The 26,981-nt window shown below is 44.1% G+C and overlaps 1 protein-coding gene across 8 annotated transcripts in view; it reads left to right on the forward strand.

The window, feature by feature from the left end:
* Window positions 1-26,981, forward strand: part of LOC132395540 (uncharacterized) — a 135,418-nt gene that overhangs the window by 92,609 nt on the left and 15,828 nt on the right. For 4 of the 8 annotated variants that reach the window (XR_009512657.1, XR_009512660.1, XR_009512656.1 and 1 more), the window contains exon 6: window positions 792-1,050. The gene's annotated coding sequence lies outside the window, so the exon portion shown is untranslated. Of the gene's footprint in view, window positions 1-791; window positions 1,051-10,995; window positions 12,108-13,029; window positions 19,679-22,189; window positions 23,047-26,981 lie in introns of those variants that run through there. The other 4 variants (XR_009512655.1, XR_009512658.1, XR_009512654.1 and 1 more) reach the window with 4 other exon arrangements.

Raw genomic sequence — 26,981 nt, forward strand, 5'->3', positions numbered from 1 at the left:
CACCCAGGATGACCATTGCATGAACTTTCTTTTAACAGGATGTGCAAAAGATTGTTATGCTATGTCACTTGCTTGTTTCTACCTAGACGATTTTAATGTTGATCACAATATAGCCCGATGCATTGGGGAAGTGAAACACCATGTGGATTTGGGTCTCTTTTTGTTAGACACTTTGGGATAGCGGGTCATGAAAGAAATCATCAACTACTGACCGTCCCCCATTACCAATGACTCTGCTGAGGAACTGCCTTTCTCATCCATTGCAAATGTTTTTGGTGAAGGAGTTTTGAATTACTATATATAATAATAAATAAAATGCACATGGAAAAGGGATGATCTACTTCCGGGTAATCTTGGAGAGCGTCTTGCCCATGTTTAAAGAGACACAGCCCTTTGTGCTTTTTAAGTGATACAGGTGGGGGATTCCTTATGCTATGCAAAAGAAAACTAAACCAACTGCTGCCTTCCAGTTGGGGAATGAAATGGGTTGCAGGTACTGGCGTAAGGCTGCAAAGCAAGCCGAGAGTGTGCCCACGCGATGGCAGCATAGGGCTAATCTGAGTTGAGATGGTTTTCTCTCAGTATGTAACAAAAGGTCACCAAAGCAGATGCTGCCAAATTATGATATGTTCTTTAAAAGTGCAATGTTGCTTCATGATTAATTATTACACTTAGTCAAAGTTGCAGCTCTTACAATGCATGTTTTATACAAGCTATTGTTTGTTGCTACACGTATGAATTTCTCAGCTTCAGGTTCAATATATCTGTTCATGTCAATGTTTGTTTTGAAGCTTTCTATCATGGTGAAGAAGCTATATAAACGGAAGGTGCTACCGCATTCCAGTGACAGCGTTCATGTGACAACACTTCATTTATCCTATTTGGCCAGCGGACAAAAGTTCACAGAATACAGTTGTCACATGTGAAGGTTCACACTTTTCAAACAAGGTTCAACTCAATATGGCAAACCAGAGCACAGAAGGAGAAAGGAACAGGGGTCTAGGAACTGGAGGAGTCCACAACAGAGATGGATGATCATTTGGAGATCAGGTGAGCCACATAAACAACCTCTGCATAAGAAATTTAGAAAATTGGGAAATAAGCCCTCAGTGGATTTGGACGTTAGTGGCAATTTATAGAGTGGTATTCAAATTGGGAAGGTCTCTGTTTTGCACCAATAATACTTTATTACTCCTGGGTGAATAAAATTTGGATTAAAATGTAATCACTTTTCCTGTTCTTGCCTGGTATAATACCTATTTGTAACAGTGGGTGCAGAGAAGTCTGCTTAGTAAAGGAGGAAACGTTGCTAGAATATTCTTGAGGGTTATAAACTACAATACTTGCTACTTGGACTCGTACATAAAACATGGCTACCCACAAATTTATTGGAAAATTGTTGGCCCTTATGAATGCATACCCAGGAGCAATCAATGTTTACAGGATAAATTTTAAAATATAGTGGTCAAGAACGATTTTTATGCTTAACCTGTAATTTAGTTGTTGATTGATTGGCCACCAGATTTGATAAGAACTTGCCTTTTGGTTTTATTTTATGAAAATGAAAGGAATTAGAACTTTTATTTGCACCATTGTAATTCCACCCTGGACGATCCCAAGCCCAGCTAAATGTTGGGTATGGGGCTAGCTATCCCATTCCACTAAGACCCAATACTCCAGAAATACCAACAGAACCTCCAACAACCTCATTCCTGGGAGAGGAAACGTGCACCAAGAAGTGGGCTACAGCTGGAGACGATGTGAAAGACTAGCCCTGGACAGATGACTCTGATGAGCTGCTGTCAATGACCTTTGCCCCATTTGGGGTGATGGGGCTTGTCACTTAGAATTAATAATTATATCAGCAAGAGTTGCTTTCCAGTTTATTTTGCAGAGTTCCTATTTATGCAGCTCTTATTGTTCCTGTCAATTCTAAAGGAGACAGTAAGTTCCCTGGAGTTTTACTTGAACACCAGTAAATGTTTGTCACAAACATTGTAATTTGATAAATGATATGTAGGATCTTGTCCAAAGTCTTTGAAAATGATTTTTATAAAATGCCATTAAGATTTTACTTCAATCTAACTACAGAACATATAGAACCTTGTAAAAGTATTTAGCCCCCAACACTTTGTTCATATAAATGAGTTTTACATCCAGTGATTTTGATCAATTTCACTGAAAAAATTTATTTGTGAATCACATACTCCTTTTTTTTTTAAACACAGATCCCAAAAACGGAAAATTGTAAAGCATGAAAAACAAAATATTCTAAAACTGAAATGTCAGCAGTTCAAAAGTTTTCACCCACTTTGTTCGGTGCTTAGTTGGACCAACCCTCTCAGCTGTTACAGCCAGTAGTCTTTTTGGATAAGTCTCTTATTAGCTTTGCACAACGTGATGCAGCAAGATTTGCCCTGTCCTCCTTGTACTAGGTTTGTTGGAGAGGGGCGGTGGACAGCAATCTTGAGATCTTACCAGAGATGTTCAATCAGGTTAAGGTCACGATTCTGACTGGCCCTCCCAAGGATAGCAATTTTCTTCATTTGAAGTCACTCATGGTTGCTCTGGAAGTGGGTTGTTATCCTGATGATAGGTGAACTTCAAACTTAGTTTAAGCTTTGGTTTGGTCTGTTGGAAAAACTACTGGACCTTACAGAAAGGCCTTACAGAAAGACCTTACAGAAAGGCGGTATTTATTCAGGTGACCCTCCTATTTTCTACAGCAACAAATTGGATGGGTCTGTAAGGTAATATACAGTACTGCATCTGAGGGAAGTTAGCATGGTAATTACAAAGGGGGTGAATACTTTTTCAGCCTCACAATTTTGGGTTTTAATTTTTAGTAAATTGTTGGCAGGTTTTGGAATTTTTCTTTTGATTTGACATAATGCACAATGTTGCAGATTAGCTCAAAAATCCTACTTCAATATATTTTACCTTCAGAAAATGAGACAGTAAGATGTGAAAATGGCTGTAGTGACTGAATACAGTAGCATTTCAAAACAATGAATACTACTATTAAATAAAATTTGAGCTATGTAATGTGTAGTGCAAATTGATAAAATAGCACCTTTCCTATTTAGAGGAAAATTCATTTGCCCATCTGATAGGAATGGTTGAAAACAGACAGTTGTCCAATGAAAGCATTAGCAATATAGAGGTATCAATCATAGCAGCTTTAATATCTTTAAACACAAGTGAAAATGGAAAAAATTAAAATACAGTCAAGAAAAAGCTGTGAAATCGATGGTTTTGATACTACTTGTGAGAAATTCCTTAAAGAAAAAAGTTTGGTTAATATAATAGTTCAAAAATTATACCTTACTGCATGACTAAAATCGATTATCAAATTACTGTTTGTGGGAACCTTCTGCATTATATATCTGGCACATTCCCCATATTATAAAAGTGCCCTGGGGTATCCTGAGGCTGTGAAATCTGAAATTTCATGAGTTGTTTAAGGTCACCCATTAAATAATAGAGTGAGGAAATTCACATTGCATGTTTGTTTGCTCTTCTTACAGCAAGAGTTTACTCTGGCCTATTATTAGATTCTGCTCCAACTATAACTTGCCTGAAACATTATTAGTGGCAATGTCTTAGCTGAGTTGTTAGGAAGAGTTGTTCCTTTCTAATGCAAAGAAATTGGTCTGAAAGCATAATCAGGAGAGAGCCTGCACGTGCTGGAGATCCAGAGCAACACACACACAATACTGGGGCACCTCAGTAAGCCAGGAAGCATCGAAAGGCAATGAATGGTCAATGTATTAGGCTGAGACCTTCATCAGGACTGGAAGGCAAGGGGGAAGATGCCAAAATAAGAGGGTGGGGGAAGGGGAAGTAGGACGAGCTAGAATGTGGCAGGTGGACAGGTGGCTGGGTGACGACGATGAAGTAAGAAGCTGGGGGCTGATAAGCAAAGGGCATGGATCATGGGAGATCGGGAAGGAGGAGGGGCATCAGAGTAAAGTGTTAGGGAGGTGAGAAGAAGAGGTAACAGGCTAGAGTGGAAAAATGAAGAAGAGGGAAGGGGTGGGGAAAAAATTAACTACGACAAGCTGAAGAAATCAATGTCCATTGCATCAGGTTGGAGGCTATCTAAACTGAATAAGAGGTGTTGCTTCTCCAACCTGAGAGTGGCAAAAGAGGAGGCCACGGACCAACATGTTGGAATGAGTATTGAAATGGCTGGCTGCCAGGCAGTTCCATGTTTTTTTTTTGCAGAAGGAGCTGAAGTGCTTGACAAAACGGTCCCCTAATCAATATCCAGTCTCACCGAGGTAGAGGGGTCTGCATTGGATATACTAGATGACCCCAATAGATTCACAGGTGAAGAGTTGCCTCACCTGGAAAGAACATTTGGGGCCTTGATTAGAGGTGAGGAGGAAGTGAATGGGCTGGTGTAACACTTTGGCACTTGCAGAGTTAAGTGTCAGGAGTGAGAGGAATGCGAAGGAGTGAATGGACAAGGGAGTCACACGGGGAATGATCCCAGTGGAAAGTCAACAGTGGTAGGGGGGAGGGAAAGATGTGCTTGATGGATGGGAGCATGAAAAACATTCTGGAGTAGTGTAGAAGTCCAACTTGTTTCAAATCACAGACACATTGCACGTGGCTGGCATGGAAAATGACTAGAGGATTGAGAAAACAGGTGATGAGCTCAGAGCGTGAGTCAATACGTGATGTTGTGGGTGCTGAATGTTCTGGGGTTTAGGTGTTTCAAAAGGGTGTTATGGGTCCACAAGTTTTGATTCCTGTGGATGTCATGTGATATTACTTTCATTTACTAAGTGTGATGTATCCATGGTCATGTTGCTGGAAGCTTGAAGTTTCGATTCCTGGGGATGTCACGTGGCTTACTGGGAATCCATGACTTTGTTTCTGTGAGAGTCACATGATGACATATATCCGATGGTATAAAAAAAGACGCAGTTGCTTGTTAGGGGGTCGCTCGGTAAGGAGTTGTTAAGGAATCGACGGGAAGAGAGTGAGAGTGAAGATTGCAGGCTTCGAATGAACCCAAAGAATTGGGTTAGCCGGCATCACTCTGTGCATTTCGAATGTGACTGACATTTCGTATAATCCATATGTGGATCGTGGCACACACTTTTGGTTAACCCCTGCATGGTCTCGGGTGTTGTGTGGTGACCATTTTGTCGAAAGGGACATTCCCTGTCAGTTACTCTGTGAAATCTCACACTTCTTGGATTCTTCGGAAAAGGTACTCCGCGGCTACAAACTATGGTAACTGTTTCTTCGTCTCTGTGAGATCGTTTCTCTGCTGTATTGTGAATCTCCAAGAGTGTCTCTTCGTTGCATTGTGAATACACAAGTCTCTCCTCTCACTTATTTCATGAATCACCTGGACTTTCTATACCGCCACTTGCTTGAGTGTGCTTGAGTACGACTTTATTAAGAATTGTTTCTAAGTTTGACTATTTGGGAGCTGTAGACGCATAACACCATTCTGTTTAAGTTGGTCGTTTGTTTAATTTTCTATATTTCTGTGTAAATGTTAATAAATTTAGTTGTTTTGCGATAATTCCCCGACTCCATTCTAAATCTATTGTTGCTGGTCCGTAACAAGGGTCAGGAAGGGAGGTAAAAGAGGTGGGGGATTGGCATTGCCATCCAGGAATAGTATCACAGCTGCAGAAAGGGAGGACATTGTGGAGAGATTGTCTGCTGAGTCAATGTGGGTGGAAGTCAGAAACTGGAAGGGAGCAATCACTGTACTGGAATTATTCTATAGACTACCCCCCCCCCCCCCACCCATAGCAGCAGAGACATCAAGGAACAGATTGTGAGGCAGTATTTATAAGGGTGCAAAAATAGCAGGGTAGTTGTCATGGGTGACGTCAACTTCCCTAATATTGATTGGTACCACCTTAGTGCACAAGGTTTAGATGGGGAGAAATTTGTTAGGTGTGTCCAGGAAGAATTTCTGACACAATACGTAGATGGGCTGTCTAGAGGAGAGGCTGTACTGGACCTGCTGCTGGACATTGGTTCTGGTCTGGTTGGTTTGGTTTTTCTTGCGGCAGTAGTATGGTGCAATACATAAAAGTCTTAGGCACATGCGTATATAGCCAGACGTGTGAAGATCCCTGCTGCACCTGATGACCCTGTGATCTCTGACTCAGAGGCTGAGGTTAGACTGTCTTTAAAGAGCATGAACTCTCGCAAGGCAGAAGGTCCCGATGGAGTACCTGGAAAGGCTGTGAACACCTGAGGCAACCAACTAGCGGGAGTATTCAAGGACATTTTCAACCTTTCACCGCTACAGGAGGAAGTTCCTATTTGTTTCAAAAAGGCAGCAGTTATACCAGTGCCTAAAAAGAATAATGTGAGCTATGACTATGGCCCGGTAGCACTCACATCTACAGTGATGAAATGCTTTGAGAGGTTAGTCATGGCTAGACTGAACTCCTGCCTCAGCAAGGACCTGGACCCAGTGCAATTTGCCTGTCGCCACAATAGGTCAATGGCAGACGCAATCTACTGACCACCTGGACAACACAAACACCTATGTCAGGATGCTGTTCATCGACTATCACTTAGCATTTAATACCATCATTCCCACAATCCTGATTGAAAAGTTCAAGAATCTGGGCCTCTCTACCTCCCCCTGCAATTGGATCCTCAACTTCCTAACCGGAAGACCACAGCCTGTGTGAATTGGTGATAATATATCGTCTGCACTGACGATCAACACTGGTGTACCTCGGGTGTGTGCTTAGCCCACTCCTCTACTCTCTATATACACATGACTGTGTGGCTAGGAGTTGCTCAAATACCATATATAGCTCTTCTGATGATACAATCATTGTTGGTAGAATCTCAGGTGGTGACAAGAGGGTGTACAGAAGTGAGATTAGCCAACCAGTGGAATGGTGCTGCAGTAACAACCTGGCACTTAACGTTAGTAATAGCTGATTGTGGACTTCAGGAAGGATAAGTCAAAGAACCACATACCAATCCTCACAGAGGGATCAGAAGTGGCAAGAATGAGCAGTTTCAAGTTTCTGGATGTCAAGATCTCTGAGGATCTAACCTGGTCCCAACATATCGATGTAGTTATAAAGAAGGCAAGACAGTGGCTATACTTCATTAGGAGTTGAAGAGATTTGGTATTTCAACAAATACGCTCAAAAACTTCTATAGATGTACCATAGAGAGCTTTCTGACTGGCTGCGTCACTGTCTGGTATGGGGGGTGGGGGGAGGGGGGCTACTACTTTGGACCAAAAGAAGCTGCAGAGGGTTGTAAATCTAGTCAGCTCCATCTTGAGTACCAGCCTACAAAGAACCCAGGACATCTTCAGGGAGCTGTGTCTCAGAAAGGCAGCGTCCATTATTAAGGACCTCCAGCACCCAGGGCATGCTCTTTTCTTACAGTTACCATCAGGTAGGAGGTACAGAAGCCTGAAGGCACACACTCAGTGATTCAGGAACAGTTTCTTCCCCTCTGCCATCCAATTCCTAAATGGACGTTGAACGCTACCTCAACTTTTTTAGTATACAATATTTCTGTTTTTTGCACTTTTTTAATCTACTCAATATACGATTACTGTAATTGATTTACTTATTTATTATTATTTTTATTTTTCTCTCTCTACTAGATATGTATTGCATTGAACTGCTGTTGCAGAATTAACAAATCTCATGTCACATGCTGGTGGTAATAAACCTAATTTTACATTAGACTTTTTCACAGTACTGCAGTTAATTCTATGTATTGTAATGTATTGCTGGCACAAAATACAACAAATCTCATGACATGAGTGATGATAAACTTGCTTCTGATATGGGTCTTGTTGTGGACTGGGAGTGGGAAAGGGGCAGGGAGAGGAGAGTAGTGGTAGGGAAAAGGGGAAGAAAGAAGGGAAGAGGGAGGGGAGGGAGCACGAAGCACTAGAGAGACATTCTGTAATAATCAATAAACCGATTGTTTGGAATCAAATGACCTTGCGTCATGTCTCAGGTTTGGCTGTGTCTGCAACCACACCTCCCCACTCCACACTGTCCCTGGCACTCCTTCTCAGCCACTTGTCCCACACTCATGCTGTGGTGCTCCGCCCCTGCCATTCCCAACATCCTTTGCTCCCAGCAGAGTTATAAACTTGCCCTCTGCTCCACATTGACAAATACAGTACTGTGCAAAAATTTTAGGCACCCCATCCTTAAAATCATCCATAAAAATGTGCCAAAGATTTTGTATAGTACTTTAGATGATAGAAAAATGAGCAGCTATGTAAGAGAGAAGGCTTGGATTAATCTCATAGTGGATTAAAGGATTGCCAGAATATCGTGGGATGAAGGACTTGTGCAATGTTGTACTGTTCTACGTTAAAAAGAAGTGTAGATCAGTCCAGCAGCTCTGAAGAGTGTGACAGAGGGGAGAGATGTAATGGGTGCAAATCTTTACTTGTCAGGCAGACAGCTGAGTTTTGCTGGTCATCTGCTGTTGGCAGCTGGAAGATGACTTACGATGCATGGCAAGTCCTAATGCCTGTCATTTTAGTGAAAAGGTCCAAACCTAGTATCACTTTTGAGAGCTGGTGATATCACAGGCTTACCAACTATCAAATCTCTCACTGAAAAAACTGAACGTCTTTTGACTTTTCCATATAATCAAAATCCTTGCCCCTGCCAAAATTATTAAAAATTAAAACACTATTGCCATAAAATTGAAAATAAAATTTTAATTTAAGAACTCTAGGAAACAATTAATAGTTAAATCAATAAAAGAACTAAGAAATTACCCTTGCATCTCTCCTCAGCCGTTCCTTTTCACTGAAGTGAATGGGGCTGTTGGACCTGGTCCAGCTTGAACTGGCACAGATTCAGCCGGCAGATTTCTTTGGCCAGGCGAAACCTGGTGATGCTTGTGTACACCTGGTGGGCCTGAAGAGGCATCAGGCAGAGAGTGCAAACTTTGCAGATTTCTGGCCACATACAGAATCTATTTCTTGGGATGTTTGTTCTACTGGTGAAAGACTGTCATTGTTTTGGTCTATGATTTCAGGTAATTCAGAAATCAAATTGAAGGAAATTATTGTGCTCTCAGAGTAACCTGGAATGCAATTAGCCAAGATAATGACATACACTGACTTTTATTTGCTTGTAGCCACTTACTGACAATTTCACTTTAATGTTTCATTACAGGAATTAAGTCTTCAGTATATTACTTTTTAATATTGTTAAAAAATTTAAAAAAATTGTTTATATTGTTAAAATTCTGATGAATAGATAAGATTGAAACTTACTGCAATAACTTTGACAGCCAGGAACTCGAAATTGTTTGCCCTTTCCACTACTGATATTTTGATGAGGATTGTCGTGTTGGCTTGACTTCCCTTTCCTGAAGCCCACAATCAGTTCCTTGGTCTTCCTGACATTGAGTGCAAGGTTGTTGTGACGCCACTCAACCAGCTGATCTAACTCACCTCTGCACGCCTCCTTGTCACCATCTGAAATTCTGTCAACAATAGCTGTGTCATCAATAAATTTCTAGAAGGTGTTTGAGCTGTGCCTAGCCACACAGTTGTGGGATGTGGAGAGAGTAGAGCAGTAGACAAAGCATACATCTTTAAGGTGCTTTGTGTTGATTGTCGGCAAGGAGGAGATGTTATTTCTGATCCGTAGTGACTGTGGCTTCCTGATGAGGAAGTCAAGGATCCATTTGCAGAGGAAGGTACAGAGGCCCAGATTTGGAGCTTGTTGATTATTACTGAGGGATGATGGGTGTTGAACATTCAGCTGTAAGTAATAAACAGTAGCTTGGCATAAGTGTTACCATTGTCCAGGTGGTTCAAGGCTGAATGGAGAGCCAGTGAGATTGCATCTGCTGTAGACCTATTGTGGTGATAGGCAAATTGTAGATGGTCCAAGTTGATTCTGGCCACGACCAACCCCTCAAAGCAATTCATCACAGGAGATGCGAGTGCAACTGGGGAATAGTCATTGAGGCAGAGCCATGTGGTGGGGTAATTCTAGGCAGTTTCTAGAGTAGGTTACATGGTCAGCTGAAGGGTCTGTAATGTGCTGTAGATTTCCATATTATCATATAACCGTAAAACAATTACAGCATGGAAACAGGCCATCTCGGCCCTTCTAGTCCATGCCGAATGCTTATTCACACCTAGTCCCACCTACCTGCACCCAGCCCATAACCCTCCATTCCTTTCCTGTCCATATACCTATCCAATTTTTTTTTTTAAATGACAAAATTGATCCTGCCTCTGCCACCTCTACCACTTCTGCGGCATCGGTACAATTGTTGCTCTTTTGAAGCAGGTGGGAACCTTCAAATGCAGCAGTGGGAGATTGAAGATGTCCTTTTTATACTCTTGCTAGTCAGTTGGCATGGGTATTCAGTGCTCTACCAGGTACATCATCAGGACCTGGCTCCTTGAGAGGGTTCCCCCTCTTTAACGATGTTCTGATGTCAGCCCCCAAGGCAGAGATGAACGGGCTACCAGCTGCTGCAGGGATTTGCACAAGTATGGTTTTATTCTCCCTTTCAAAACATGCATAAAAGGTGTTGAGCTCATTCAGGAGTGAAGTATCATAGCATTCATGATCACAAACAAAAGAAAATCTGCAGATGCCGGAAGTCTGAACAACACACACTCAGCAGGCCAGAGAGCGTCTCTGGAAACAAAGTAAATAGTCAATGTGTCAGGCTGAGCATTTATACATGCTTTCAGCATTCATGATGTTTGGTTTCGCCTTGTAGAAAGTAATGGGCCGCAAATCCTGCCAAAACTGACGCGCATGCAATTTCGTCTCTAACTTCAATCATAATTGTCTTTTTAGCTCTTAAAATTGCTTTCCATTAGGACTTATTGTATAGTTATGGATCACTGGCCTTGAAAGGCTATTCTTGATTGGATATTGGGTAATGAACTAGATTTGATTAGTGTGGTGAACTACATATACCTGTCTGGACACGCCCCTCTACTGACTGCTCCTGTGGTTCCTTCCACAGACCCTGGTATACAGGTGAATGGAGGCACAGACCCTTCCTCAGTCTCCAGGATGTAGTGTGGTGGTCTCTTGCTGCTGACTGCTCTCTTCCAGCGAATAAAAGCCTATATCTTGCCTCACATCTCCGAGAGTTATTGATGGTGCATCAATTAGGGAGCTTAAAAGGTAAAGGAACAGTGAACATTTTATGACAGAATTCACCCTGCAATTTGAGAAGGAGAAGCTAAAGTCAGATGGATCAGCACTACAGGGGAGTAATGGAAATTACAGAGGCATTGAAGAGGAGCTGGCCAAATTTAATTGGAAGGGGACAATAGCAGGGATGATGGCAGAACAACAATGGTTGGAGTTTCTGGGAGGAATTTGGAAGGCATGGGATAGGTACATTCCAAAGAAGAGGAAATATCCTGAAGGCAGGATGAGGCAACCATGAGGCAACAAAGGAAGTTAAAGACAAAATAAAATCAAAAGAGAGGGCATATAATAGAAAAAAATTTAATGGGTAGTTAGAGGCTTGGGAAGCATTTCAAATCCAATAGAAGGCAACTAAAAAAGCCATAAAGAGGAAAAAGATGAAATATAAAGGTTAGCTCAAAAAGGATACAAATATTTTTTTCAGATACATGCAGAGTAAAAGAGAGGTGAGAGTAGGTATTGGACAGTTGGAAAATTATGCTGGAGAGATAGTAATGGGAGGCAGAGAAATTGCAGATGAGCTGAAAGAGTATTTTGGTTTGGCCTTCACTGTGGAAAACTCAAGAGTGTCAGGGGCAGAAGTGAGTGCAGTTGCTATTATTAGGGAGCAGTTGTTTGGAAAGCTGAATGATCTGAAGATGGATAAATCACCTGGATCAGACGGTCTATGCCCCAGGGTTCTCAAAGAGGTGGTCGAAGAGATAGGGGAGGCATTAGTAATGATCCTTCAGGAAACATTATCTTCTACACAATTCCAGTGGACTGGAAAATTGCAAGTGTCACCCATTCTTCAAGAAGGTAGGGATACAGAAGAAAGAGAATTGTAGGCCAGTTAGTCTGACCTCAGTGGTTGGAATGATGTTGGAGTCTATTGTTAAGGGTTAGGTCTCAGGGTACTTGAAGGCACATAGTTTAAAAAAAAAGGCCATAGTTAGCATGGTTTCCTTAAGGGAAAATCTTGCTTGACAGATCTGTTGGAATTCTTTGAGGAAGTAACGAGCAGGACAGACAAAGGAGAATCAGTGGATGTTGTATACTTGGATTTTCAGAAGGCCTTTGACAGGTTGCTGCACATAAGGCAGGTTAACAGAATAAGAGCCCATGGAATTACAGGAAAGGTACTTACAAATAGAGAGTTAGCTGATTGGCAGGAAGCAAACAATGGGAATAAATGTGGCCTTTTCTGGTTGGCTGTTGGTGACTGGTGGTGCATAGGGGTCAGAGTTGGGGCTGTTTTTTTGTTATATATCAATGATTTGGAAGATGGAATGGAATTAATGGCTTTGTGGCAAAACTGGTGAATGATATGATGATAGGGCAAAGGGCAGGTAGTGTTGAGGAAGTAGGGAGGCTGCAGAAGGACTTGGAGAGACAAGGAGAATGGGCAAAGAAATGGCAGGTGAAATACAGTGTTTAGAAGTGTATGGTTATGCACTTTGGCAGAAGGCATAAAAGCATAGGTGAAAATTTAAAAAATATTAAAGGTGCAAATGGACTTGATTACTTGTTCAGGATTCTCTAGAGGTTAACTTGCAGATTGAGTTGGCGGTGGAGCATAGTGGAGCTAAAGATGGCGCCTGAGGGTAACTTCTCCCAGCCTATCTGCATAACAATTTTGATGCACCATCAATAACTCTCGGAGACGGGAGGTGAACGATAGGCTTTTATTAGCAGCAAAATGGAGCGCGGCATCTCGGAGACTGAGGGAGGAGCAGTGCCTCCAATTGCCTTTATCCAGGGGTCTGTGGGAGGAGCCACAGGAGCAGTCAGCAGAGGGCGTGTCCAGACAGGTATACATAGTTTACCACAAATTTAAATCCTTCTTTCTTTCTTTTTCAAGGTGGCTGGGGTCTTGTTGGAGCCTGTGATCTACTGCAGTTCTTTATGGCAGCCTGTCGCTGATTGACTGGGTTTCCATATTTCCAGGAGCGGATCTCTTACCAGTGTCAGGAACTGAAGTGTCGCTGGAGAGCAGAACGTCAAAACGGATTGTGGGGCTGTCAGAGGCATCTGTACTTGGGCAATCACTCTCCCTATCTCTCTTGAATGTGTGAGAGTCTGTTGATGATGCTCGTCAGGGGTAACTCAAAATAAAAGCATTGCTTCAGACTGTAACATCGAAAGAGTGAACTATTCGTCTCCCCTCTTGCTGTAGAAGGACTGATACCTCTGTCTCCCTTACTAATGAGAGAGAGGGACTGTGGCATGTTGAACTGTTGGGTGAACAATGTTCTTGTTGGCCTCTGCTTGGAGGCTTTCTATTGCTTGCTTGGTGAGTGGCGGGTGCTGACGCTTCCTGCTGGAATAAGTAGGGGGAAGGGATGATGCTTTTTCTGCTAGTGCGTGGGAGGGGAAGGGATCCGTGGGGTTCTGTCATTCATTCTTTGGCATTTTTCTTCTGTTTTGTCATTGTCTGGAGAGTGAGAATTTCAGGTTATATATTGTATATATTCTCTCTGATGTTGAATGGAACCATTGAACCATTGGTGAGGAATGCAAGTGCAATGTTAGAATTCATTTCAAAAGGGCTACATTATAAAGACAAGGATGTAATGTTGAAGCTTTATAAGCACTGGTGAGGCTTCAGTTGGAGCATTGTGAGCAGTTTTGGGCCCATTATCTAGGAATGGATATGCTGTCTTTGGAGACAGAGAAGGTTCATGAGAGTGATTCCAGGAATGAAATGGTTAATGTATAAAGAGTATTTGACAGCTCTGGTTCTGTACTTGCTGGAATTTAGACTGAGTGGGTTGGGGAGAATCTCATTGAAACTTACTGAATTTTGAAATGCCCAGATAAAGTGAAGGATGTGGAGAAGATGTTTCCTATAGAGGGAGAATGCCTCAGAATAGGGGGTATGTCTATTTATAACAGAGATGAGGAAGAATTTCTCTAGCCAGAGGTTGGTGAATCTGTGGAATGCATTGCCATGAGTGGCTATGAATACTACATTATTGGGTGTATCTAAGGCGGAGGTTGATAGATTCTTGATTAGTCAGGGCATCAAAGACAATAGGGAAAAGATAGGAGAATGGGGGTAAGAGGGCAAATAGATTTGATGGGCTGAAAGGCCTAATTCTGCTCCTATGCCTGTGGTCTTATGCCACTGACCTAGCCCTCAGCAGACTGCGGATCTCTGGGTTCATCCACGGCTTTTGGTTTGGGTACGTCCAGTATATTCCTAAAGAGAGACACAAACACGCACATCCCCTCAGGTCCAGGTGAAGTCAGTGACCACTGTGGCATATTCATTAAGATTTGAAGATGAATCCCAGAATATTGTCCAGTCCACTGATTCAAAGCAGTCCTGAAAGCCCATCTCCACCTCCCCTTGACAAAACTCTTGTGGTCCTCACCACAGGTGCTGCAGTTCTCAATCTCCAGCTGTATGCTGGAAGTAGTACAGCCAAGTGACTGGTCTTTCCAAAGTGTATGGGTGGGATGACATGCTAAGCATTCTTGATGGTGGTATAGTAGTAGTCAAGTGTGTTGGTAGCTCTGGTTTGACAGGTGAGATGTTGATGGTTGTTGGTTCATAAGATGAAATGACTATAAGATATAGGAGCAGAATTAGGCCATTTGGCCCATTGAGTTTGCTCTGCTATTTCATCATATTTTCATCTAATTTTCCTCTCAATTTTCCTCCCAGTTTCCTGCTTTCTCCCTGTATCCCTAACCAATCAAGAACCTATCAACCTCTCCCCTAAATATACATAAAGACTTGGCCTCCACAGTTTTCTGTGGAAAAGAATTCCACAGATTCACCACTCTCTGGCAAAAGAAATTCCTCCTCATCTCCATTCTATAAGGAAGCCCCTTTATCCTGAGGCTCTGTCTTCCGGTCTTAGACTCTCCCACCATAGGAAGCATCCTCTCCACATCCACTCTTTCAAGTCCTTTCACCATTCGATAGGTTTCAATGAAGTCACACCTCACTCATTGGAATTCTAGTGAATACAGGCCCAGACTCATCAAATGCTCTTCATATAACAAGCAATTCAATCCTGGAATCATTTTCGTGAAGCTCCTTTGAACTTACTCTAGTTTCAGCACTTCCTTTCTAAGATAAGGTGCCCAAACCTGCTCACAGTAGTCCAAGTGAGGCCTCACCAGAGCTTTATAAAGTCTCATTATTACATCCTTGCTTTTCTAGTCTAGTTCTCTTTGCATTTGCCTTCCTTCACATAGACTCAACCTGCAAATTAATCTTTAGGAAATCCTGCACAAGGACTCAAGTCCTTTTGCACCTCAGCTTTTGCTGTTTTCTAGCTATTTAGAAAGTAGTCAACATTTTCACTTCTTCTACCAAAGTGTAAGCTTCCTGCCATTTCTTTGCTCATTCTACTAATCTGTCTAATTCCGTCTGCAGCCTCTCTACTTCATCAAAACTACCTGCCCCTCCACCCACCTTCATATCGTCTGCAAACTTTGCAATAAAGCCATCAATTCCATCATCCAAATTATTGCTATAAAAAGTATCAGTCCCAACACAAACAGCCGTGGAACACCACTAGTCACTAGCAACCAGCCTTTATTCCCATTATTTGCCTCCTACCAATCAACCACTGCTTAATCTATGTTAGAGTCTTTCCTGTAATACCATAGACTCATAACTTATTAAGTAGCCTCATGCGTGGCACCTTGTCAAAAGCTTTCTGAAAATCCAAGTAAATGATATTAACCGACTCTCCTTTGTCTATCCTGCTTGTTGGTTCTTCAAAGAATGGAAACAGACTTGTCAGACAAAATTTTCCCTTGAGGAAACTATGCTAACTACAGCCTATTTTAATCATGTGCCTCCAAGTACCCTGAGACCTCATCATTAATAATCGACTCTAATATCTTCCCAACCACTCAGGTCAGACTAACTGGCCTATATTTTCCTTTCTTCTGCCTCTCTCCCTTCTTGAAGAATGGAGTAAAATTTGCAATTTTCCAGTCTTCCAGAACCATTCCAGTATCTTGCGATTCTTGAAAGATAATTACTCATGCCTCCATGATTTCTTTAGTCACTTCTTTTGAACTCTGGGATGTACACCATCTGGTCCAGGTGACTTATCTATGTTCAAACCTTTGAGTTTTCCAAGAAGCTTCTCTCTAGTTACAGTAGCTTCACACACCTCATGGCCCCTGAAACTTGGAACTTCCACCATATTGCTAGTATATTCTACAGTGAAGACTGATCCAAAGTACTTCAGTTCATCTGTCATTTTGTTGTCCCCATTACTACCTCTCCAACATCATTTTCCAGCAGTCAATATCCGCTCTTGGCTCTCTTTTACACTTTGTGTCTGAAGAAACTTCTGGTATCTTTTTAAATTTTATTGGCTAGCTTTATTCCATCTTTACCTTAATGACTTTTTTAGTTGCCTTCTGTTGGTTTTTGAGAGCTTCCCAATCCTGTAACTTCCCATTAATTTTTGCTCTATTATATGCTCCCACTTGTCTTTTCTGTTTGCTTTGACTTCTCTTGTTAGCCACAGTTGTGTCATCTTGCTTTTAGAATACTTCTTCCTCTTTGGGATGTATATATCCTGTGCCTTCTGAATTGCTTCCAGAAATTCCAGCCATTGCTGCTCTGCTGTCATCCCTGCCAGTGTTCTTTTCCAATCAATTCTGGCCAGCTCTTCTCTCGTGCCTCTATAATTCCATTTATTGTACTGTAATGCTGATACATCTGACCTTAGTTTTCCTTCTCAAATTTCAGGCTGAATTTGATCATATTATGATCATTTTCCCCTAAGGGTTCTTTTACTTTAAGCTCTCTAATCAATTCTTGTTCATTGCACAACACCCAATCCAGAATAACTGATCCTCTAATGGACTCAACTACGAGGTGCTCAAAAATGCCATCTCATAGGCACTCTAGAAATGTTCCCCTCCTGTAATCCAGTATCAACCCGATTTTTCCCAATCTACCTGCATGTTGAAGTCCCCCATGACCATTGTAACATTGCCCTTTTGGCATGCATTTCTATCTCCCATTGTAATTTGTAGACCACATCCTTACTACTGTTTGGAGGTCTTTTTACCCTTGAAGTCCATTAGCTCTATCCACAATGATTCAACACCTTTTGACCCCATGTCACTTTTTTCTAACGATTAGGTTTCTTCTTTTTTTACCAACAGAGCAACACCACCCCCTCTGCCTTTCTGCCTGTCCTTTTGATAGAGTATGTATCCTCGGTCGTTAAGCTCCCAGCTGTAATCTTCTTTCAGCCTTGATTCAGTGATGCCTACAACACCATACCTGCCAATCTGCAACTGTGCTGATAGTTCATCTACCTTATTCCACATACTGTGTGCATTCAAATACTACACCTTCAGTCCTGTATTCACCCTTTTGGATTTTTGTCCACTTTTTACTTTGCACCATGCTCAACCTTTTGATTTTCAGCTTTGTCTGAAGTCTTACCAACATCTGCCTCCACAGCTTCTCCAACAACTGTTCTGGCACTTTAGTTCCCATCCCCTTCAACTCTAGTTTAAACCCCACCATGCAGCATTAGCAAACTTTCCTTCTGTGATGTTAGTCCCCCTCCAGTTTGGGTGCAAATCATCCCTTTTGTACAGGTCCTACCATTCCTGGAAAAGAGCCCAGTGATGCAAAAATCTTATACCCTCCTCTCTTACACCAATTCCTTAGCCACATATTAAACTGTATAATCATCCTAGTTCTGGCCTCACTAGCACGTGGCATGGGTAGCAATGCTGAGATCTCAAACCTGGAGGTCATTTAACTTAGCACGTAACTCCCAGAACTCCCTATGCAAAGCCTCATCACTTACCCTACCCATGTCATTGGTACCTACATGGACCACAACTTCTGGCTGTTCACCCTCCCACCTAAGAATGGTGAGGACTTGATCTGAGGTATCTCGGACTCCGGTACTCAGGAGGCAACATATCATCTGGAAATCGTGTTCTTTCCTATAGAACCTCCTATCTGTTCTCTTGACTAACAAATCCCCTATCACCAAGGTGTGCCTCTTCTCCCCTCTTCCCTTCTGAGTCACAGAGGTAGGCTCAGTGCCAGATGTCAGGACTCAGTGGTCAGAGACTTCCTCAAGCTGGCCTGGTTGAAAACCCCCACAATGATGGGGTGTGCTGTTTCCTTACTGCTGATCTTGTGCTTGCTGGACATTGGGCAAGGGTGGAATATACACTGCTACCAGGATGACGTTGGAAAAAAAAATAGATGACTCTTGACCACTAGATGTTCCAGGTTGGGTGAGCAGGACTGGGAAAGAACCACCACATCTGTGCACCAAGATGAGTTAATCATAAAAGACATTCTGTCGCTTCTACCTTTAAGTGACTCAGCTGTTCTGTCTTTGTGGTGGATGCTGAAGCCCTGGGCCTGCAGTGCTGTCTAAAATGGTGCAGTTGAGCCATGATTCCTTGAAGCAAAGTACACAGCAGTCCCTGATATTCCTCTGGTACTGAAATCTTGCTCTGAGGTCTTCAATTTTATTTTACATTCACCAGCAGGGTAGTTGGAAGTTGGGGGGTTGGGTGGGTTGAAGGGCTTTGCATTTCAATTGCACCTGCAGACCACAGCATGTTTTTCACTTTTCTTTTTACTTAAAGGTGACTCGTGACCTGAGTGAATTTTGAAGATTGATAGATTTTTTTGAAAAGTCTTAAAACAATGTTGCTTACTGAACTTCCTATTTCTGTGGCTGTGGATTTCAGCTGTAGTAGTCCTAAATGGGAATATTTGATGATTCCCTCTGGAGATGCACATTTTCCGGTGCCATTATTCAAGATTTTCTCCAATGAATCATTTGACGAGATTACTGACTTGCACTTGGTATTCTGTTCACTTATTTGAAAGAATGAGGATGATGTAAACTCCTTTAGAAAAAAAGAAATCAATTGTAAACAAAATACAGATTTTCTTGCATAGAAAACACTTGAATTGTTAATGGGATTAGCAGTGAATAGAGACTGCTAATGATCTGCATGTCATATTTCAAAGAAACTGCCCTTGCCTTGAAGGAATTAGAAATATAAAAACATAAGAAAAGAATCTTTGCTGCTAATCCTCTGATCCAGATGTAAAGGAAGGATGTCAGTGGTTGTAGTATTGAAAAGCATTGCCTCACTCTGACATTCTTGAGATTTAATTCAATAAAATCTCTTTCACTGGCAAGTGATGAAGCTGAAGAATTAGTGCTGTTATTCTCATGTAATTTCAAATGATTGTCCAATCTTGTATTGAGCAATCAGGCAGGTCAGCAATGGGTTAATGTTATGATGCTTAATGAAATTTGGACTGTCCTTGTGAACATTGGTCAGTCGTGTGGCTTTTTCTGGAAAGAGACCCACAGCTGATTTCTTTGGTAGCCACAATGATTAATGTAACACCTGGCACACACTGATCCGGAGCTTGAAGGGCAAATTCTGTGTTAGCAGGCAGGATCGATCTTGCTGCTGCTCTTGGAATTTTGACTGCGGCCTCTAAAATGGGGAAAAATGCAGGAAAGGTGAGGCAGTCTCTGAGTGGTGAATTGCAGTGCCTGCAGGCTACTGATCGGCTGTTTAAGGGGCTTGTTGTTGTTGAGTGCTGTCGAGTCGTTGCCACTCACGGTCGCCCTATGGATAATGTGGTTGGGTTTTCATGGCAGGATTTCCAGGCCTTTCTTCCGTGTAGATACTGCTGCTGCCGGATTCAAAATCAGGACCATTCGCCTCAGAGTCGAGTGTTGATGCCACTACACCACTGGCTGGACCCTGAGGTGATTATGAGGAGTTGTGTGAGAAAGTAAGTGAAGATTAGGGTTGGATGTCTGTGAATGACAAGGAAGGACCAGAGAGTGCATTTGTTAGTTGTTTTGTCTTGATGCCAAGGAGGAAGAATTAATGACTGCATTAATCTGACTCTCAGCAAGCCAGCATCATGTTAAACAGCAGGGCTGTTCATATAATACCTCTTTGCTTTGAGATGGTTGTACAACTGCTGCCAAAAGTAGAGAAGAGAAGCTGTATTTCCTCATCACGGAAGGAGGTAATTATGTGGTACACAAAGCAAAGATAACAGCTTTGTCCTTTGAGAAATAGATAGAAAATGGAAATAAGTCTAATAACCACTTAGGGAAACAAGTAGTATAAAGGATAACATTTTCTTGAGCAGTAACTTTACAGCTTATTCTATAGCTAACATTTTAATTTTGTCACCATCATAAAGTAATAACCAGTGAGAATTACCCACAGTCAATGAGACTCTCTTTGTTTGAAGTTTCTGCCGAATCTGAAGTAATGGATTCAAAAAGATTGGTTATCTCCTCATGTGACTGAACCAGTGTCTATTGAGGCTGGAATATGAATGGAGTCTATAGACTGGACAACCAGCACTATTGATTGGCTTCCACTCATTAAACAGAAGCAATTGATGGATTAGAATATAAATGATCTGGTTTTAACTTGCATATATTAGACATTATTAAGAGTCAAATATATTGTTTATGATCAACAAAACAGAATGAGGAAGATCTGGTTTAACTTTTAATCACTGAAGGCAAAGCAAAAATAACTGAAATCAGGAATGTTTTCAGGCTTTAAGTGGTTTTAAACTGTTCTGCCTACCAGCCAGGAGGAGAATAGGAGGTGGGGTTTGCACTGCCATCTTATGTCCAAGCATTCAATTAATGAATAAAATTGGTAATAGAATTTTGCTGATAGGTGGCAATGCACCTAATATGAAGCCACTTCTGTGGTGTAAAGCAATTCTTGTAAGTGCAGGGAACAGAGGATTACCCGTGTCAAACATCATCTATATGCAATTCCGGCTTAAAATATTGCTCAAGTTGAGTAGAATGACTAGATTAAAACAGGTACTGCTACTGAGTATTAAAACAATTCCTTCAGTTAATGTGCTCTACTGCTTTATAGTCAAGTCAAGTCAACTTTTATTGTCATTTCGACCATAACCGCTGGTACAGTACATAGTAAAAATGAGACAACGTTTTTCAGGACCATGGTGTTACATGACACAGTTCAAAAACTAGACTGAACTACGTAATAAAAAAAACACAGAGAAAGCTATACTAGACTACAGACCTACACTGGACTGCTTAAAGTGCACAAAAACAGTACCAGCATTACAATAAATAATAAACAGGACAGTAGGGCAAGGTGTCAGTCCAGGCTTCGGGTGTTGAGGAGTCTGATAGCTTGAGGGGAGAAACTGTTATATGGTCTGGTTGCGAGAGCCCGAATGCTTCGGAGCCTTTTCCCAGACGGCAGGAGGGAGAAGAGATTGTATGGCGGGTGCATGGAGTCCTTCATAATGCTGTTTCCTTTGCGGATGCAGCGTGTAGTGTAAGTGTCCATGATGGCAGGAAGAGAGACCCCGATGATCTTCTCAGCTGACCTCACTATCCGCTGCAGGGTCTTGTGATCCGAGATGGTGCAATTTCCGAAAGAGGCAGTGATGCAGTTGCTCAGGATGCTCTCAGTGCAACCTCTGTAGAATGTGATGAGGATGGGGGGTGGGAGATGGACTTTCCTCAGCCTTCGCAGAAAGTAGAGACGCTGCTGGGCTTTCTTTGCTATGGAGCTGGTGTTGAGGGACCAGGTGAGATTCTCTGTCAGGTGAACACCAAGAAATTTGGTGCTGACATATAACTCATAAAGATAGGGATTTTAGACACAGGCATTCCAAACATTTTCTTTTATTTTCACTCACACCTTTACATCGGTTTGTAGACAGCAGCACAGCCCCAAAAGACACGAGGGACAGTTTGGGGCGTCCTAAAATAATGCCTGGGTTAGCGAGAGCAGGCGCACTATACCTTACGTAGGCAACACCACTGGTGGGGAGGCATTATCCTTTTGTATTCATCTGAGCACGTGGACACTGATCTGTGGGTTTAACTAGGCAGTTGTCGTGGAATAAAACCGTAGGATGTTAGAATCTCTGTTTAAACTCTGCACCTGAAATAATTACTATGATCTGGTCACATGATTATCTCTTTCTCCCTGCCACCCCACCCCAGACAAACAGTAGAACTTAACACAAAGTGCACTGCAGATGCTGTGGTCAAATCAAGATGTACAAATGTTACGTCTGTGCCCCCCCTCCTTTTTGAGAATCGCAAGATCGCTATTAAGTCGGGGCAGGAGACCCAGGAAATGAGAGAGAGACGTTTGGAATGTCCTGGCCCTCAGCGATACAAAGCCACGGAACAGGTCATTGTCTCTTGGAGACGGAATTGTGCATTGAGTACTGTACTTCATGGAAGCCCTCAGGCAACATGGGCTGGTTGGGGGATGGCATCATTCCACCCTGAGTGACATCTGAGACCCCGTGAGTGGGGATAAAAGAGGGTCTGGGGAACAGCCCCTTTAGACGCACCAGGAGAAACGCTAGAAATCCTGTAACAGCGTAATAGCGAAAGCCGGTGGAAAAGCCCACGCGCGTCGTTTTCCATTTGCCTCAGAATTGGTGGGTCTTGCCATGGAAGAACAGCTTTAGCTAACACAAAGGAGAAATCAGCCCCAACGACTCTCGAAGGATTGACATCATAAAAGGAATGGACAAGTTTTAAAACTCTCTCTCTTGACTCCAACCAAAGGCTGCAGCCTGCAGCTTGAATGAACTAAAGTGACTTTTATATTTCCATCGGACAATACATAAACCCCTAGACAACGATAGAGCTATTTCTTATTGAGTATTATTATACCTGCGCTTTTAGATTTAGTATTGACAATGTATATTATCTGTATATTTGCATTGATATTATTTTTGTGTATTTTTATCAATAAATACTGTTAAAAATAGTACCATCAGACTTCAACAGACCTCTCTATCTTTGCTGGTAAGTGACCCAGTTACGGGGTACGTAACACAAAAACTCAGCAGGTCGGGCAGCATCCGTTGAAAGAAGCAGTCAATGTCTCAGGTTGAAACCTTTCATCAGGACTAGAGGGGGGGGGGGGCAGGGGCATCTGGTCCTCCCGGTGCGGCCTCCTCTATATTGGCGAGAACCAACGCAGATTGCTTCGCCGAGCACCTACGCTCTATCCACCACAACAGACAGGATCTCCCGGTTGCCATTCACTTCAACTCTCTCTCTCACTTCCATTCGGATATGTCCATACATAGCCGCCTCTACTGCCATGATGAGGCCAAACTTCCGCTGGAGGAACAACATCTCATATACCGTCTGGGTAGTCTCCAGCCCCTTGGTATGAACATCGAATTCTCCAACTTCCGATAATTCCCTCCCTCTCTCTTCCCCATCCCACCTCTACTCTGTCTCCTCTTCTAGCTGCCTATCACTTCTCATTGACTCTGCCTTCTTCTACTACCCATAGTGCTTTCCCCTTAGATTCCTTCTTCGCCTCTCCTGCCTATCCCTCCCTGCTTCCCCTCCCCCACCCCTTGATCTTTCCTCTGATTGGATTTCCACCCTCTCCCCACCTTCTTTATAGGGTCTGATGCACCATCAATAACTCACACTGAGACATAAGGCGAGATATCGGCTTTTATTGACTGGAAGAAGGAACCAGGAGTGAGTGTCTATCATACAATGTCCTGGAGACTGAGGCCGAGCATCAGGCCTCAGATCGCCTTTATACAGGGGCCTGTGGGAGGAGCCACAGGAGCAGTCAGCAGGGGGCGTGTCCAGACAGGCACATAGTTCACCACATTCACCCCCCCCCTTTGTTTGAAAGAGTCCCCATGTGGCAAAGTTCCTTACAAGTCAAGTCTATCAGGTGGTCGAATCCGTCGCTGCGATCTACGTAGCACTGGCTGTGATCGCATAGATGCCGGCAACATTGGTGATTGCACAGGGGACGGAGGTTGCGCTTGTTCTTGTTCTAGGCGCCGGTGATCCCTCATGCATGTGCGAGGCGCCCGGCATAAATGCGTACGAAACGCCCGGGATACAAGTGTCATGAGGAGTCTGTGTAGGGCCTGGTGAGCACGGTGTCACCTCTGGTGCAGGGTTCATAGTTACCGGAGAGCCTTCAGGGTAGTGGTCTGCTGCACCTACGGGTGCCAGGTCGTGGATGGAGACCGTGTCCTCCCGCCCATCAGGTAAGATCACGTAAGCATACTGGGGGTTCGCATGTAGAAGGTGAACCCTCTCTACCAGCGGGGAGTATTTATTGCTCCTCACATGTTTCCGGAGCAGCACTGGCCCCGGGGACGTCAGCCAAACTGGTAGGGTGGTCCCAGTGACAGACTTCCTGGGAAAAGAGAACAGGTGTTCGTGAGGGGTGGCATTGGTGGACGTACACAACAGAGAGCGGATAGAGTGCAGTGCCTCAGGGAGGACCTCCTGCCATCGAGAGACCGGCAACCCTTTTGACTTAAGGGCTAAAAGTGTGGCCTTCCACACTGTGGCATTCTCCCGCTCCACCTGGCCATTACCCCAGGGATTATAACTCGTGGTCCGACTGGTAGCAATGCCCCTAGCTAGCAAGTACTGGCGCAGCTCCTCACTCATAAAGGAGGACCCTCTATCACTGTGGATATAGCAGGGATACCCGAACAGAGTGAAGAGCTGGCGCAGGGCTTTTATGACGGACGTGGCAGTGGTGTCGGGGCAGGGGATGGCAAAGGGGAACCGTGAGTACTCGTCGATAACACTGAGAAAATAGACATTGCGGTCAGTGGAGGGAAGGGGGCCCTTAAAGTCAAAGTCGTTCAAAAGGGCGGGTGGCCTTGACAAGTTGTGCCGTGTCAGGACGGTAGAAGTGCGGTTTGCACTCAGCGCAAATTTGGCAGTCCCTGGTCATCGTCCTGATGTCCTCCAGGGAGTATGGCAGGTTCCGAGCTTTCACAAAATGGTAAAATCGGGTGACCCCCGGATGGCAAAGTTGTGCATGAAGGGTGTACAGCTGGTCGAGCTGTGTGCTAGCACATGTTCCCCGGGATAGGGCATCAGGGGGCTCATTGAGTCTGCCAGGCCGGTACAGGATATCATAGGTGTAGGTGGAGAGTTCTATCCTCCACCGCAAAATCTTATCATTTTTGATTTTGCCTCGCTGTTGGTTGCTGAACAGGAACGCAACTGAGCGCTGGTCGGTCAGCAAGGTGAACCTTTTGCCAGCAAGATAGTGCCTCCAGTGCCTAACAGCCTCCACTATGGCCTGGGCTTCTTTCTCCACCGCGGAGTGCTGAATTTCGGAGCCTTGGAGGGTGCGAGAAAAGAATGCTACTGGTCTGCCTTCCTGATTGAGGGTAGCAGCCAGAGCGAAGTCGGAGGCATCACACTCCACTTGGAAGGGAGCGGTCTCGTCCACCGCATGCATCGTAGCTTTGGCAATGTCCGCTTTAATGCAGCTGAAGGCCGCGCGGGCCTCAGCAGAGAGGGGAAACGAGGTAGACTTGACCAGGGGGCGTGCCTTGTCTGCGTAATGGGGGACCCATTGGGCGTAATAGGAAAAAAAACCCAGGCACCGTCTGAGGGCCTTGAGAGTGGTGGGAAGAGGGAGTTCTAACAGGGGGCGCATACGTTCGGGATCAGGGCCAATAACCCCGTTTTCCACGACATACCCAAGTATAGCAAGGCGGGTGGTTCCAAACACACACTTGTCCCTGTTATAAGTAAGGTTCAGAGCTGCGGCCACTTGGAGAAATCGTTGGAGGTTGGCGTCGTGATCTGGCCTGTCGTGACCACAGATGGTGATGTTATCCAGATAGGGAAATGTGGCCTGCAGTTGGTACTGGTCCACCATCCGTTCCATTTCCCTCTGGAAGACAGAGACACCATTCGTGACACCGAAAGGGACGCGCAGGAAGTGATAGAGCCTGCCGCCCGCCTCAAAGGCGGTGTGGGGCGGTCCTCTGGGCAGATGGGGAGCTGGTGATAAGTGGATTTCAGATCTATTGTCGAGTACACCTTGTACTGAGCAATCTGGTTGACCATATCCGCGATGCGGGGTAGGGGGTACGCGTCAAGCTGCGTAAACCTATTGATGGTTTGACTATAGTCCACCACCATCCTATTTTTCAGCCCAGTCCGAACAACAACCACCTGGGCCCTCCAAGGGCTTGAGCTTGGCTCAATGATCCCCTCCCTGAGCAGCCGCTGCACCTCCGACTGAATGAAGGTCCTGTCCCCCGCGCTGTACCTCCTGCTTTTAGTTGCCACAGGTTTTCAGTCGGGGGTCAGGTTGGCGAACAGCGGTGGGGGAGGGATCTTGAGGGTGGAGAGGCCGCAAGTGGTGTCGGTAGCGCAGCTGTCGGCCTGGTTCTGGATGGGATGTGTGTGTGTGTGGTCAGTAGCGGGGTATGTGAAGAAGTCCCACAAAACTGAGGATTCCTGACAGTGAGTGGTGGGAGGGGCCCGTCATACACCATAGTCACACTTTCGAGGTGGCTCTGGAAGTCCAGCCCCAATAGCACAGGTGCGCACAGATTAGCCATGACCAGTAGCGCAAAGTTCCGATACTCTGTGCCTTGCACCACCAATGTCGCTACACAACCCGCCCGGATGTCTGTGGACTGCGACCCAGAAGCCAAATGGAACCTCCGACTTACCGGCCGCGTTGCGAGTCCGCAGCGTTGCACAGTGTCCGGGTGAATAAAACTCCCAGTGCTGCCCATGTCAAACAGGCATCTAGTCCTGTGCCCCTCCACCCGGATGTCCATCATGGACCTTGCAAGCTGGTGTGGGGCGCTTTGGTCGAGAGTTACAGTGGCCAGAGACCCAGTCAGCATCGGAGGGTCGGGGACGGGGCGTGCTGACGTCACCAAAGATGGCCGCCCACATCCGGGCATGCAAGATGGCGGCCCCCCACGTTTCACCCGCAGCGCTGCACTTCGCTCGAGGT

This window comes from Hypanus sabinus, chromosome 6 (assembly GCF_030144855.1).
Source record: "Hypanus sabinus isolate sHypSab1 chromosome 6, sHypSab1.hap1, whole genome shotgun sequence".
Classification (NCBI taxonomy): Eukaryota; Metazoa; Chordata; class Chondrichthyes; order Myliobatiformes; family Dasyatidae; genus Hypanus; species Hypanus sabinus.